This window comes from Heliangelus exortis, chromosome 2, assembly GCF_036169615.1.
Source record: "Heliangelus exortis chromosome 2, bHelExo1.hap1, whole genome shotgun sequence".
NCBI lineage: Eukaryota > Metazoa > Chordata > Aves > Apodiformes > Trochilidae > Heliangelus > Heliangelus exortis.
Window position 1 is genome coordinate 143,344,580 of NC_092423.1, and position 16,767 is coordinate 143,361,346.

Genomic DNA, 16,767 nt, shown 5'->3' on the forward strand with positions numbered 1-16,767 from the left:
ACCTCTTTATGTTTTCCTCAGAGCTGAGCAGTGTCCTTGGCTCTGCACACCAGTCTCTAGCAGTAACTCTAAACATCAAGTGTTATCGGTCCTAGAAACACACACTGTCTGAGAAACTTGCTGTTAATTTCAGCAAGTGCAACTACTTACAAGAGACTTAGCTAAAAGCAAAAGTCCAAGACAGAAAATCACCTTTATCCTGGCCCAAACCAAGACATTACTAAATTTTAATGAAAATAGATTGTTTAAAATATCTTCCATCTATGCTCAGGATTGATTTAGCAATCCAGTATAAGGGTTCAGCAATGTTAGGCTACATAATAAATATAATTATCAGGGTAATGCTAAGGTTAATCAACTCCATCCTAATTGGATTTTGCTGCTGATCACTCCCCAATTGCAACATCAGGAATGACTTTCTCAAAATAATAGATGTAAGAGAAGTCAAAAATACTGTTGGCTGAAACTCAGTTTCCGATTGCTTTGATATTACCAATTTTTAATTTCAAAATCTCTACCAGCTGGTGTGCTGGAGAAAGGGGATCTGCAGTGGTCACCACTCAGATATGAGCAGTGAATGAGTTTATAGTCAGGTTCACTTGTGACCCTCAGGCAGTTCATCTCCCCCAGGCTGCTTGGGGATGTGGACTTCTGTGTTGTCAGAGGACAGAGGTCTCAGGCTGAAGTCAGACAACATGGGAGGAATTAATGTTGCTTATATAAAGAACTTATAGGTTTGACTTCTTTCCAGTACTCCTAGTATTTGAATCATATCTCTTAATCTCCAGATACCTTAATCCACCTCAGATATCACAGAAGGTTTTGATGAATGGAGTTATACTCAGCTGGGAGCTGGTTACAAGTGGTGTTCCCCAGGGCTCAGTTTTGGTGCCAGTTCTCTTTAATATCTGTATTCAGTATCTGAATGAGAGGATTGAATTCACTCTCATGAAGTTTGCAGATGCCCACCAAACTGGGAATCAGTGTTGATGTGCCAGAGGGTAGGAAGTCTCTGTAGAGCAATCTGGACAGATTGGATGGATGGACCAAGACCAATTGTATGGGGTTCAATAAGGCCTAGAGCCAGGTCCTGCATTTCAGTCACAACAACCCCAGGCAATGCTACAGGCCTGGGAAAGAGTGGCTGGAAAGCTTCCAGGTGGTAAACGACCTGAAAGTCTTGGTTGACATGAGCCAGCAGTTTGCCCAGGTGGCCAAGAAAGCCAAGAGCTTCCTGGTGTGTATCAGAGCTGGTGTGGTCAGCAGGAGTAGGGAAATGATTGTCCCCTGTACTTGGCACAGGTGAGGTGGCAACTTGAATCCTGTGTTCAGTTTTGGGTCACTCACTACAAGAAGGACACTGGGATAGTGGAGTGTGTCCAGAGAAAGATGATGAAATTTGTGAAGGGTGGAGAGCACAAGTCTTATGGGATATGGCTGAAGGAACTCTGAATATTTTGCCTGTATAAAAGCAGCCTGAGGGGAGACATTGCTCTCTACAACTACCTGAATGGATGTTGTAGTGAGGTGGGTGCTGGTCTCTTCTCCCATGTGAATAAAAAAATGATAGGACTAGAAGAAATGGCCTCAAGTTGCACCAAGGGAGGTTTAGATTAGATATTATGAAAAGTCTCCTGCCAAAAATGTTGTCAGTCACTAAAACAGGGTACCCAGGGGAGATGGTTGAGTCTCCATCCTTTGGAGGTGTTTAAAAGATCTGTGGATGTGATGCTTAGGGACTTGGTTTAGTGCCAGACTTGTCAGTTCTAAGTTAATTGTTGGACTTTATGATCCCAGAGGTCTTTTCCAACCAAAATATTTCTATGATTCTATGAAAATATAAAGATACCATATCAGCCTCGGGGTCTCAGATCTTCTAGACTTTTATGATAGACTTGAGACTGATCAAAAAAAATTGAAAAAAAAAATCTAAGGATTTTGGGCTGCTTGGGAAATGATTCTTGATTAAACACCTTAGCACTGGCCAGTTCAGGAGGGAGCCCTGGGACCTCCTATGGTTTCCAAAATTAAAGGTATTGTGCAAGCTTCCAGTTTAATGAAAGGTTCCTGCAATGAACACATTTCCATGGGTATTTCAAATTAGAATTTTCTAGAAAAATTCAGTGCTAAACACAACATCATCTTTTTTTAATTTTCTGGTTGTAGTCAATTTGCAACGCTAAGCCCTATCACTCTAAACTCTACATTATGGTATGTGAAGATCAAGAGAACCAGGAAAATTAGGAACTCTTTTAGGAAACTAGGAACAGAAGTGTCTTCAGTGTCTAATTTGAGACCCACTAGTTCTGTATCCAGTCTAGAGACACCAGATACTCTTAGATTGTTACTCCGCATCTACTTTTATTTCCACCCCCTACAAACACTCCATTGAATTGCTCAAAGCCTATCATCACATAAATGTGTTACCAGCATCTCAGGACTGCTAGGTAGAGATAGACAAAGATCTTCCCTTCCTCTCTCTCCCTTATATATGTTACTATCTGTGCTTGGGCTTTATGTTTATCTTTCATTCCTTTAACTTGCTTGGCTTATGCATGTTTATGAATTATGAAAAATATGGAATATATCTGGGGGGACCAGGTTGACTGTTACAAGTTAGAAAAGAAGTACTGAAGGAAATAATCCAATCACTTGTTAGAATCCAGCTCTTTTTCTGCACCTTTGGGAAAAACTAGAATGCTGATGAAACTTCTCCACTGGCTGGCTTTATGGAGGGCAAAGGATCCGTGCTGCACCAGGAGAAAGAGGCAAGGACATGACAAACTTCCTTTTATTGCTAGCTGAATAATGGCATTGCTAGCATGAATAAAACAGCATCAATGGACACAGGAAAGTTATATAGATTTGCTGTCATATAAATATTGTTTGCACACAGTGATGAATTCAGCAAGTACAGGAGCATTTCCCCTTGCCCTCAAGGGAGACAATGAAAGCATCATCAATACCTGGGGTCAGTGCCCAAAATGAGGAAGATGGACAGACTACAAGCCCCTAGGGCACCAAGGTTGGTATTGAAGGTTTTGTAGAATGGTGTGAAGGGGGTTGGTAGCACATGGTTTCATGGGTCCAGGATTATGGCCTTATTCCCTCCAGTGCCCCCCTGAAGGCTGATTCCATGATGCAAGGATCACAGATCATTTCCATATGACCAAGATTTCCAAGTACTCTTTAAATGAACTCAGATGTTCAAAGTCCCCAGACAGTATCCTTTTTCATGGACAGCCTTTCTCCTAATTTCTGACATGCTCTGGAAGAACAGAGCCCTCTGTTCAAGCCTTTTCTCCAAGAAGTCTTTGATAATATTTTACAAAAAATGTGCATTTTGCAAGGACAGGAATGACAACATCATCAGCCTTCCCCACTTCCCTAATGTATGATGCCCCATAGTATACACCAAGTAAATGTCCTACTCAAAGCTGTACAACAAGGCTGCAACACAGAGCTGCAGAAGCAGCAGGTAGGACAGCTCAAGTGGACTGTGCCATTTGTGCTTGGGATCTTTCTTCATCTGACACAAAATATTTTGGAAAAACTGTATCAGATTGTGGGACCAAAGGCTCCTCTCCGCTCACACAGGGAACCCAGAGGCACGAGGGCAAGTGGAGGAGCTACAACATCCCACACAGAGGTCCAAGCCCCTGAGCTGGTCTGAGACCCAGAAAAGTCTCAATATTATGGACTGGAGGTGGCACTTTTCCTAAGGGAAACAGGAGCAGCTCCCCAGCCCACCTCGAAGGTCACAGAGGGATCACTGCTTGAGCATGGGACACATTATGGGATGCAGGCAAAGAGCATCTGGGGACTGTATAAGAACTTTTAATGTGCTAAGGGAGGAACCAAAGACAGGGAACGAGTGTGGGATTGAACTGGTTTAGGGAGGAATGAGTGTGGGAAACAGAGGGGTAAGGTGACCAATTGCCTGTCCATTTTAAACAGGTTGCCTGTCCATTTTAAACAGGTTGCCTGTCTGTTTGCATGTATGCAGGTCATGGTACTGAGCAACCAGCCCAGGAGAAGAGAGCTGTGGGGAGCTGTTAGCAGGGAGATGGCACTATTTTACAAGACCTTTCTTTTGTTAATTAAATGCTTCATCTCACAATTTCCTCCATAGCAGCACAGCAAGTGAGGTGTTATTCCCACCCCAAAGCAATACTAATGAGTGCTGGAGGCAGAAATGAATCTTACTTCTCTCTTCTAGGTTTCTTTTGTGTGTTTGTAGAAGCACTGTCAATTTTCCCACAGGCTGAGGAGTTCACCTTGTTTCTCAGAGCCAGTTGCATTTCTGGAGCAAAAAGCCTTCTTGAGAGCAACAAAACAAAGGAAGCATTTGTATTAAACCAGGCAGATATAGATCCAAAAGTAATTCCATCATTTGAGCAATTCCTATAAGGAGCCTCCAGCCTTGAGTAAACTTAAATTCAGTTCTGAATTTTCTACTTTAGAAGTCTGAGAGCTCCCAAAAGGATCTAATCCTTAATACAGAATACAAGTCCTCACAAAAAAGCAAAACACATAAATCCTGCCTGTGCTAAATGTTTGGCAGATGAAGATTAATGTTGTTACATTGCATGCAAGGGTCTGGGTTATGATCCCAAGGAGCTGATAAGTACAGCAAACTGGTAATCAGAATTTCCTGTTGGCTGTAGTTTCCTTGTTCAGTTTCTTTGGTTTTGCTTTGGGTTTTTTTCTTTCTATTGTTTGTGTGTTTTTCCCAAAGTGTTTGGCTACATCTTGGATAAGAACCGTGATTTCTGAACCTGGAAGCCCTTCAATATTTTGTTGTCCACCAGACTGACATTCTTGACAGGTTCACAGCAAAGATCAACTGCAGTGAGAAATGCTGTGAGTGCCACAGGAACACAGAGCAGACCCACTGGCCTTAGAGCCCTGCAGGTTTCTTCCCAAATGCCAGATGTTTTCAGGGAAGCAGTCTGGGCTCTGTGGACTAAAACTCTGCCTGGAAAGACTTCCAATAAGTGTTGCTGCTACATAGCAAAACTATGGGCATGGTTTGATTTATCCATGCATAGTATCTTCTTTGGATAGTTTGTGTTTGCAAGTGCTTTGGGATGGCATCCTCTGATTGCCCAAATATCATTTCATATCAGACCTGCTCCTGAAACAGCCTGGTTTCTACTGCTCTGCTTTCACTTGTGGTGAAATGACTCCTTGTGAATTGGACAGTTCAAGACAAAACAAAGTGCAATGAAAGAGAAGTATATTTAAGGTCTGCAGGCAGTTTTATACCACTCAGAATATTATTGTTCTCCCTATAGTGATGTGTGCAAGCTCAGCTGAAAGACAGAACTTCACAGTTTATCTCACTGGGACTTGCTTCCTGGGTTTCAAATCATGATGAAGAGAAATCCTGCTTATGGAGAAAAAAATCTTCATCTGAGAAATATATTTAGGTTATTTCATTAACAAAGACTCAACATGTCAGTCCACACACTGGTGACTTTCCTCCTTATGTATCTCTTAAGATCCTCAAAGCAATTCAGACCTTCAGGTTCCACTTGGAGTTCTCAGGGGCTAAAAAATTCTTTGTCATTCACTTGGAATATTGTAGGATGAGGCCTTATTTCATGCTGGCATATTAAAACTCCTTCAAGTATTTATTTTTGCATTAAGTTATTCTTTCCTCAAACAATTGGGAACAATTTGTTCGGCTAAATGTTCAACATTTTTCTGTAACAGGTGGTCTTCTCAAAATATCACATTAAATTGATAGCCTTCAAGGAAGCATTGTAGCTCATGTGATGACTGCTTGGCATTTCAGCATGACAGTGAAAATTATTTAAAGATCTTGTACTCTTCCATCTCCTATAGGTCCTTCAAGGACATAGGTTGCATTTATGTGGCACCTGCACTGGTGGCTCAGTCTCCCAGTAAATCCTGTGCCATTTGTGCCTTTGGCAACTGGCTTGGGGCCCAGAGAGAGGCAAACAAAATGAGTAGGAATGTGAAATGGAGACATTAGTGCAGTCACTATGTGCATGTGTGATGAAAATGATTCTTGCTAGCTGCAGTATCTTTGTAAATATTTCTCCAAGAAAAAGAACTGCTTTAATTTTGTGAGCTCTTAGTGCTTTCATGGTCAGTAGCCATTCCAGAGAAACCAGCATTCCTGAGTCATTTTTATAGAAGGGCTCACCTTCCCTGTTAAGACTAATTGAAACTGATGTAGATATGGGAATGTATATTTTCCTTGGGGTGAAAGACTGAGTTCTATCATTATCCAAAATCTTATCTACCAGAGAGTTTAATTAAAAAAGAAAAAAAATCACACATAAGCTAGAAAAGGTTTTTCCTAGGACCTTGGAAGTCAATGGATGAGGCCCTATAATCCTTACCAGTTTCAATAATTTGATTGCATGCACCCAGTGTTCCGAGGGCATAGACATTGCTGTTGCTCTGATGCCAAGAGGTCTTAAATCAGAGGCAATGAAATCATTGTCCTAGCTAATAGATTGACTTGGGACAGCAATGTGGTTTCTGTCTTGCAGACTGACAGGGTTTTTTGGCCATATTTTTAACCATTATGTAAATTGCCAGTTCCCTTGGTAATGTACATGTATCCCACATAACTCATGCATAAGTATTTCAAAATAATCCAAATGCTTCCAGTTCTAAGTCCCATTTTATTACATTCTTAACAGTTTAGTTTTAGATTTAGCAGAATGGATAAATTTCACTTCTGTCTAAGCAGTGCATGACCTTTAGCTTCTCTTAAAAACAGGCCTCTCCATCTGTGTCATCTTTGCAAAGCAAAATGTCATTCAATTAAATCTCATCTTCCAAGTTCAGTTCTTGCCAGGGTCACTTCCACCACTGCTTTGGGCACAAGAGACTCTGCATGGACCAGGTTCCTGTGTGAAACAAAAGCACATGGACTGAGAAGGAACTTTCTCACTTGTTATTTCAATTTGTGTGCTATGCTGCTGATGCTTACCAGCTCTGGGTTAGAACAGGGCTAAATTATCCCAGCCAGAGTGTGATTTTCCTATTATAAAACAGAATCACAGAATGATAGAATAATTTGGGTTGGAAGGGACTTCTAAAGATCATCCAGTCCAACGCTCCTGCAGTAAGCAGAGATATCCTCAACTAGATCAGGTTGCTCAGAGTCTTGTGAAGCCTGCCCTGCTAATCAAATTTATACTTTGAGACTAAGGTAATGAGCACTGTGGCAGATAAGCATCTATACACATACATATGTACATCAAAACATGTGTAGGCTCATAGCTCTGCATAACTCTTCATAATTCAGTATTTCTCCAGCCATTCTGTCTATAACTTTTGGCTTATATCAGTATTACTAGTTGTAGTAGGTACTTCAGAAGCCCAAACCGAGTTTATGAGTATTTCCTTTCTTCCAAAATACATAGATTAACTATCTGAAATAACACAGTGGACTTCTCTTCCCAGGGATGTAGATGAGCCTTGAAGTAAGAACCTGAACAGCTGTGGGACAGACTTTCATAATGAAGGTCTCCAAAGCAGGCTTAATCTTTGTTATGTTCTCTTTGAATCAAGGTTCAGTGATCTGTTTCTTGCACTCATGTTGTCATATACAAAGGGGAAGGAATACAAGAGATTTAAAAACTGTGGAATACAGGTCACTAGAGAAGATGTCTACATTGAGTTCTCCCTGGACTCTCTTAAAATAGACTCCTGAAATGTGTCCATGCTTGTTGCCAAGACAAGAACAGACTGCAGTGCAGTCCCTTGTCTTAATTGCTATAGCAATCATAGCAAAGCCACTTGGAGATGAGTCTTGGCAGTTGCAAATCATTGTCATGCTTTGAAGGAGATCCTGGATCACTCTCCACATCCTAGTGATATATCCAGTTACACAGAAGGAGGATGTATAAATAGGAGTCTGTGTGTTGCATTACAAGCAATTCATTGGTGCCCAGTAAAAACCCAGTACCACAACCTTAGACAAACTCCAGGGGACACAGCAATCTGGTGTCATCCCTCTCTGTACCATGAGAACAACAGGTGTACAACACATCACCCCCCAACAAAATAACCAGGAGCACTGACTTGCTTCATCTTTAACCTCCCACACCCAGGTTGTTCACAGGCTTTTGGATGCAAACAAAGTTCTGCTAATTGTCTTTAGCTAAATTAGATCAAGTAACTTCCTGAATTCTGTTCGATGAGGAGCCAGAATCTGCTTTAAGGGTTTGTGATCAAGGCCCTTTTCCTGATAAAAAAATTAAGAGGGTAACCTGGGAAACAGGTAAGAGTGGCATCACAGTGCAGGGGAAATACAGACAGGTATTAAGGGGCACCAGCAGTGACAAAGAGTCATTCTCTGCAGGCAGCCAAGAGCTAGAGCAGTGCATGGACAAGGGCTCATTTAAGGAGCAATAGGTTGCTTCATTCAATAAGGCGATAATCTCTGTTCCCCTTGATGGATAAAGTTCCTGTCTGAAGGAGGAGTGGATTATTCTCAATGTGGAAATTGGATTATGGCTGAAGAAAATAGAGCACTCTGTTGTTATGGCTCATTAGACAGAGGCTTAAATGTCACCTTCCCACAAATGTGCTTGGTTCAGGTGCCAGAGGTGTGTGCTGCCAGCGATGCTCACCGATGGGGTTCAGGGGGCAGGTGACAGAGCTTGGCAATTCCTTTCCTGCTGTGGATGTGAAAAAAGGAGCAGAATTTGAAAACTGCCCAGAGATAATACCCCCGTTTTGGGCTTGACTATACTCTCAGGGTTTTTTTTTTTTTAACATCCCACTTTTTTACCAACACAAGATTCATTTTAGCCTCTTCCCCTCTCAACTTTCCACCAGCTGGGCAACTTGGCCACTGGATCTAGCTCAGGCCTCTGTGAGCCTTTGCCATTGCTAAGGCACCTGCTGAAGGCCTGGCTTGGAGCAAGAGTTACCAGCTCAGGGACCAGGTTTCTCAGACCTTCCTCAGGACTCTCCACCCTGGGCTGAAGATGGATCCTGTCAGGACCTTTCTGGCTTATCTGCATCTCATACAGGTGCACTACAAGGTGTGAGTCTTGTATGGGAGCTGCATGTTCTTTCTCCTTTACCCATCCATTTACATCAGAGTGCTTGAAGGCTCTCTCCAGTCTGCTTCACACTTAAGTGATAGAGGAAAGTTAGATTATTTCTGTCACATATGGCAAGAAAATCCAATCTATATGCCTGAAAAGCAGCATTTGATTCTGAAGAATATGTGACTGCTGCCATATGACTCTTCCAAAGATGAATGTAATGCTGGATGGGAAGCAAAGGAGACTGGAGGACCACACTCAACTTGACAAGGAGAGGAGACAAATCCTTCATATTATGCCAGTAATGTTTCTCAGCTTTTTTTTAGAGGGACTACTTCCCTAATGCACATTCCTCTAGTTTTCTTCCCTTCCTTTCCCTTCCCTCTTTCGAAGATATTTCTAGTAGCACAGGAAGCTGTCAATTTCTTTCCTTCCCAACCTGAGTTAAACAAAAATGTTCCTTAGTGAAAACATACCACTGGCAACAATAAATTAGATTTCTGGAAAGAGGAATTCTTGCTGGTTTATCACTGAGGATGAAGAATGCTTGCTGTTTTATCACTTCTTATTTCTTGTAGGGACTATTCAGCATTCAGAGGAGGGCTGCAGGGAGCAAAGTGGAAGTGGCAAGACCCTTTCCCAAAGCTGGGCCATAGCAATTGTTATGCAGTGGCAGCATTCATTGTCATACCCTTTCACAACTTTTTATTAAATACAAGCCAGCTTTTATTTGGCAAATGTGTGTTATAGGCATAACAGAATGTTATTTAGTAAGTTAATAAAGAAGTTATTTAGTAACACAGGACACCCCAAACCTTAGTGGAATAAGCTTTTGGGGAAACATCCTTGAGTGTGACCTTAGGTTTCATAGCATTTTATTTTAAATCCAACCCTTAACTAAGCTACTATTTGGGTAAGGGATTTCCTTGTTGACTGTTTATACGATGCTCACGTCTTATCCCCGAGGATATTCCTCACTGATGCAATGATGATGATGAGAACTCTTCATCACAAGAAAAAGACTAAGCCCATAGAAAAGCCATGCTCTCTTTACCTGGAGCAAATTACAAATGTTAATTACAAATGCTTTTGTTCTGTGACAATGGCTACACCTAACCCTTACATAAAGAGCAGACAGAGCATGACTTGTGTGCTCTTCACACTGCTCTGAGTGCCCAGTGACTTGTAAACATGGGTGTTTGATCACCTGGGGCACAGCAAGACCTCAGCAGGGATCCAGGGGTACTTTTAGGCTCATCTGAGCCTCAATGAGAAGACACAGACCTCAGAGGTGGACATGCAACCAGTGTCTGTCTAAGGCATTTATGGGCCAAGACACTGCACAGCATCCATTAGACTCATTAGGACTTCACAGCGTAAGTCAGAAGTCTGATAGGTCATTCCTTTCTCCCTCTCCTTCCTCCCCTCCTTCCTTCACTTGGGCAGGGACACCTCCCATTACACCAAGGTTGCTCCAAGTCCCATCCAACCTGACCTTGAACACTGCCATGGAGGAGGCATTCACCACTTCTCTGAGCAACCTGTGCCAGTGTCTCACCACCCTCATACTAAAGAATTTCTTCCAAACTTCTAACTTAAATCTACCTTCTTTGAATTTGAAACTCTTGGACTATTTCTACCTGGCCTTGTAAAAAGTCCCTTCTTTCTTGTAGCCCCTTCAGGTACTCAGAGGCCTCCATGTAGCCTTCTCCATGATGAACAACCCCAACCCCCTCAGCCTAACCTCACAGCAGAGCTGCTCCAGCTCTCTCATTGTCTTCGTGGCCTCCTCTGGACTTGCTCCAACAGCTCCATGTCCTCACTGTGTTTGGGGCTCCAGAACTGGACACAGCACTCCAGATGGGGTCTCACAAGAGGAGCAGAATCCCTTCCCTCGACCTGCTGGCCATGCTTCTTTTGATGCAGCCCAGGATGTGGTTGGCTTTCTGGCCTGGCAGTGCACATTGCCAGCTCATGCTGAGCTTCTCATCAACCAGCACCCTCAAGTCCTTTTCCTCAGGGCTGTTGTCAATCCATTCTATGCTCAGCCTGTATTTGTGCTTAAGGTTTCCCCGACCCAGGTTCAAGACCTTACACTTGGCTTTGTTGAACTTCATGCATTTAGCTCAGATCCACCTCTGAAGCCTGTCAAGGTCCCCCTGGATGGCTACTCTTCCCTCCAGGGTGCTAACCTTACACACAACTTGGTGTCATCAGCAAAATTTGCTGACTGTGCATTTGATCCCACTGTTCATGTCAATAACACAGCAAGACTTTGTGTACGGTGTATGATGAGGGACTGGTGGGTTTACCAGATGTGGTGTCCATGGGAAAGCCCCTGTCCAAACCCTAAGCTATTAGAAGTCCTGTGAGTGAGAGACCCTTCACAATCTACAGCCATGCATGGCAATTTTCTGTATGGAAAGGATTAAAAATGAATGGTTGAGGAAAAAAAGAAGAGGAACAGATGTGAATTTCTTTATAAACCTGCTTTGATAGCAGAAATAAAAGCAATTCAGAACCACCCTTCCCCATCCCCTGCACCTATATGTTTCTAATGCTCACTCACATGCCTCCTCAGAATAAGAAGCTACTTACCCTTTGCCTCACTGTCTGTACACTGCACAGCTCAGAAGCAAGGTGCAGGGCTTTTTTGTACCTTCATTGTGAGACATTACCTTTTCCTACCTAAATTTTCAGGGTTACCAAATGCCCCAACAGCCCAACATACAAAGCTTGAGCCTCCATGGCAACAGCACTCAGAGGAGGCATTGTAGGAACTGGAAAGTGTTATAAACAGGAATGTTAATTAACTAATTACCAAGCAGAAGAATTTATTGCACATAATTTCTGAAACCATTTATATCTCTCTTGGGGCCTAGGTAATGAAATATCTCTCATGTGCGTTCCCAAAGCACCACAAATCTGACACGTTCTTCAATGTCCTCACCTAGAAAATGGCTCTAATGTTGTGAGCTGCAGCAAGATGGACTCACAGATACTTGCGACCCAACAGGTCCAAATTAGCAGCAAAATAAAATATTTCATTTAGGATCTGCACCCTTTTTAATAAAATAAAATATTTTGGGAGGGTTGTGGGTTGTTGATTTGTTGGGGGTTTTTTATGTGGTGGTTTTTGTGTTGTTGTGGGGCCTGTGTGGGAGGTTTTTGTTTGTTTGTTTGTTTTTTCCAAAGAAAATAATAGCTAGTTCCTGAGTTACTTTTTGAGATTTAATTTAATTTCTGTTGTCTAGAATTTCACTGTATGAGCAGGATGCTACAGATTCCACTCCATGTGTAAACAGCCCTCAGAACTATTGCAGGGGGATGGAAGGACAGAATCTTCAATATAATTCAGACATATCTTTCCAGTTCCTCAAAACTTTTCATCTTGAAACCTCTGAATATAAACTGATTACAAATTTAAATTTCAAGTGTTCTATATGTCAATTCCTTCATGGAAAAAAAAAAAAGAAAAAGAGTAATAGTAAAGAGCAAATGTTTAATTACTATAAAAAATACAACATTAGATATATTTATTCCAGATGCACCTGGTAATCTGAATAATTCTAATGGACAATGAGAAAAAAAAATGCCAAGGAATAATCAGCTTCTGCAACTAAATTGAGCAAAAAATAAAGGAGGGTCAAAGAACTGAGGCTTAATGGTCAAGGTGTTTGTGTAGATAGTCAGTTCTGCTTTGCTGTTTTAGCTGTTTAAGGGCAGTGACTCAAAAAACAGCAGCTCACTCTTGCCCCACTCTTTTTCCTTTAATTACCTTCTTCTTTGTAGCTGCACTATGAGGCCATCTTTCTGGACAGTAGCATTTGTGACCAAAGGATGTATTGCTCTGCAGTGTGTTGTGGCATCCTACATTTCCCATACCAGGCCTGAGGAACCCAGTGTCTCCTAGGGTAGAGCTCCTACCCAGCCTTGTGTGCATGAGATGCTCCTTGCAGCCATCATCCAACATTTAATCCTTCCTCAGCTACACTGAAATGACTGGTTGATATTTTTTTTATAGGATATCTTCTGTTGGGTGATACCTGTGGATGGACAGATAGAATTCTGGGCTATTGCAATGCGGTATCAAGGAGGACAAGAGGAGTTACTCTTGCTGGAAAGGATGCACTGCTGGTGTGCTTAGTACATGTGTCTCTTGATGCTGCTGCAGCCTTTAAGCTGGAGGGAATTAACTCAGTATGGAAAACACCAGGCTTGTAAATCACCTCCAAAAGAATTGACATGGGAGACCCTCTCTGAACGAAGCAGTGGGTAGCTACCACTGCCCTACTTTTTTGTGCCAGATAGTGTTAATCATTTACTTAGCAGGGAAGAGGATAGACAGATCTGCCAAGCTTTGGGCTCCCACTTGAAGCATAATATGGTCGTGACATGGTTCCCATACCTGCTTGTAATTTTCAAAGGGATAGGGAGTGTAAAGACACCAGGAAATGGAGATGGGAGGTTGGCTAATGTGTGAGATTTGTTATACAGAGGGGAGGGACGTTTGGGATGCCATATGTTTTATATGAGGGTGGCAAGATGGGAGAAGTGCCACCAAAGGCACAAAGGAAGGTTTCTACTTCACCTCTCCGCCCGTTTCTGCTAAGAAAAGGGAGGGCAAGAGGGTGGCAAATGTGTGAGCACATAGCAGGGAGAGAAATGTCATCAGTCAAAGAAAAGAGAAATTCTTACTAACCTTCAAACTACTGAAGCTCGCAACCTCACCTCAAAGTAATTCACTTCCCACCTATGCTGATTAAAAAGGATTGCAAGACTCTAAACCGTCCCTGACACAGAATAGCAATGGGTATCAATCAACTTTAGTCATTCTGGTGCCACTCAGGCCCCAGCTGGGTGTAAGAGCTAGAAGGAAACTAAGGCTCAGGGGAAAATCTGTCTGTGAGTCCCTGCTGAGGGCAAAGGGTCTTTATTGTCTTTCTCTCCCTCCCTCTCAGATCTGCATTTCTCCTTAGGAAAATAAGGTTACAAAGTGCTCTCTAACAGTGGTTGCTTCATTTGCAGGACAGGCAGTGTGTCTCCTGTAGCACAAGTGAAGCACACTTGATTTACTCCCAAGTCAATAGACTTGCTGATGACAGATCCTTATACAAATTCAGCTTGGACAGGTGGGAGTGTTTCCTTTTCCACTTACGTTTTGTATGCATGGATAAATTTGCTGTTCAGGAAGTCTTGCTTGTTTTCCTCTCTGGTCTGCTGCGTTATGCTCCTTGCTCCATCTCCTTTCTACGCAGCAATATTTCATGCTTGTTTTCCATTTCATTTTCTTACCCTTTTCTCCTGCCCCAGTTTCTGTTTTCTCTCAGTCTTCTCTGGTTTTCTCTCAGTCTGCCTTTTGTCTCTCACCCCAGTTTGCTGTCCTCTCCTCTCCTCTCCTTACCCTCACTTAGTCTTTGATTTTCCATCATTCTTTGCCAGCTCCCTCTTCTGCACAATCCCCAGTGCTGCTTCTTTCCTTGTTTAATGTTCCCAGCCTCCTCTGGTGCAGAGCACTTTCTGCTGCTGCAGCTTTTCTGTTGGTTTGAAACACACCTGACCTTTCCATGGTGGAACCAGAGACCAGAGTTTGATGTAAAAGACATCTTAAGACTTGGGCGTTTTCATTTCTAACAGCAGACACTTCAGTTGCCTCTAGAGATTTGATTCTCTGGGGCCTTTAGGCTGCTACCAGAGGTATCTATTTAAATATTGCAGTTCTCTTTGCCTGACCTGTAGTTTCAGAGCTTTTTTAGACTGTTGTCTATTGGACCATTTGCCTGTGAGTCGTGGCTGGGAGCAACTTGTTTCCTTCCATCCCTGCACCACCAGGAACAAAAGCAGAAATTTGAAGGGAGTTTTAAGCCACCTGGCTCTCAGGGAAGAAACTTATCTGAAAGGTGAATACTGCAGAAGAAGTCTTGGACCATGGGCATGGGAAAGACCCTCCTGAAGCAGTGTGTCTGAGGAAGTAGGGATTTTCTTGGTAAGACCTTTTCTGGTCAGGCATGAAGAGGCAGAGAGCTCTTGGCAAAAGTCTCTGGAGGAGATCAAGAAGTACAACATAGAAGCAAAGCCAATAAGGGGATGCATTTATTAGATTGGGGTATAAGTGGTGAAATTATAAATTCTTTATGTCTCTGACACCACCCCTGTGCCCTCTGCCTTTACAACCAAGCCACATGTGCCTGCTCAGAAAGAGATTTAGATCTTTTTAGCTCTTCAGACTTCTGGACCAAGACACAGGTTGTTGTCCCAGAGCCTCATCAGTCTTCAGCTTTTAAGTTCTTCATAGCAAAGCTTGACAATGATAAACTGCTATTCAGTGAACCTCTACAGGTAAGGGATATGTGGCAGCTGGGTCTCTGGGGATGCCTTCCTAGTGGAAATCAAGAGCAACCCTCATCCTCATGGGGTCTTGTCAAGACAGCCACCTATTATGCATGCTTATAAATTAATTTATTTTAGCCTTAATAAAAACAGAGGAATTTCCTGTTGAAAACTGTCTCAGAGTTCCTCTTGCTGACTATATATGTGCCCAATATAAAACAAATCAAACTCAGAATACATCACATATTATGTAAAAGTTAATAGTTAAAGAAACCCAAATATCCTACATTTATACCTGCCTCTGCACTTCTTCCTTCCTCTCCTTCGACATCATTTAACAACCTCACAGGATGTACTGAGACTAACTGGAAATGTTCTGGACCAGACTAAAATGACACCTCAAGTCCCAGAAGCTGCTGAACTTTAAACAAAATATAGCAAAGGGTTGGGATCCCAGATTAACTGTAATGTTGCTATTACACATACACAATAAAATAGAAACTCATCTAATCTGTCAACACAAAATGAATAAGAATGAATAAGCTCCAACGGGGACTCTCCTGGGCAGAAATAGCTATGATAGAAGTCCTAGCTCTTGATTGTTTGTTTTTCTTTTTTTTCTTCCATCTGCTCATGCATCCCTCACACAGAGGCACAGATGCTCTGCACTCCCCAGGGTTGGGTGTGCTGGCTGTGTGCCTGGTGGCAGCCCTTCTCCTGCAAACCCAGCATGTGAAGGAAGGGTGCTCAACAATTTTCTCTCTATTGGAGTCTTTTGGCACAAATCAAACCTCACATCATTTATTAGAGGTCTGTGGTCTGTCTGCAAGCATAACCCAGCAGACTGGAGAGGACCCAGGCAGGAAAGGAACAGGGAAAGGCCTCTCTTTCATCTGCACTCTTCAGTCTTCCATTAAGAATTTCTCCAACAGGGAAGTCCTCAGTGATGCCCCATTTACTCTTGTATTTTTTTCATTTCATTTTACCTCTTACTGAGTTTCTTCTCTGTTTGAAAATCACTCAATGGCTTTATTGCTAAAAGATGGGATGGTTGCTCTGCAAAAGGAAGCACAAATTCCTGCATTTGGAGAGGAACTTCCTTGTGTATCATTGCATGGTGGAAATCACCATGGAAATCACACGTGGAAATCACTTTCACAGCACCTGGGGGTCCTGGTGGGCACCAACTTGACCATGAGCCAGCAATGTGTGTTTGCAGCAAAGAGGGCTGTCCTGGGCTGCCCTAGGCAGAACACTGCCAGCAGGTCAAGGGAAGTGATCCTTCTCCTCAACTCAGTAATGGGGAGGCACTTCTGGAGTTCTGTGTTCAGAGCTGGCCTCCCCAGTACAAGAGAGATGAGAATATATTTGAGACAGTCCAGCAAAGGGCCAT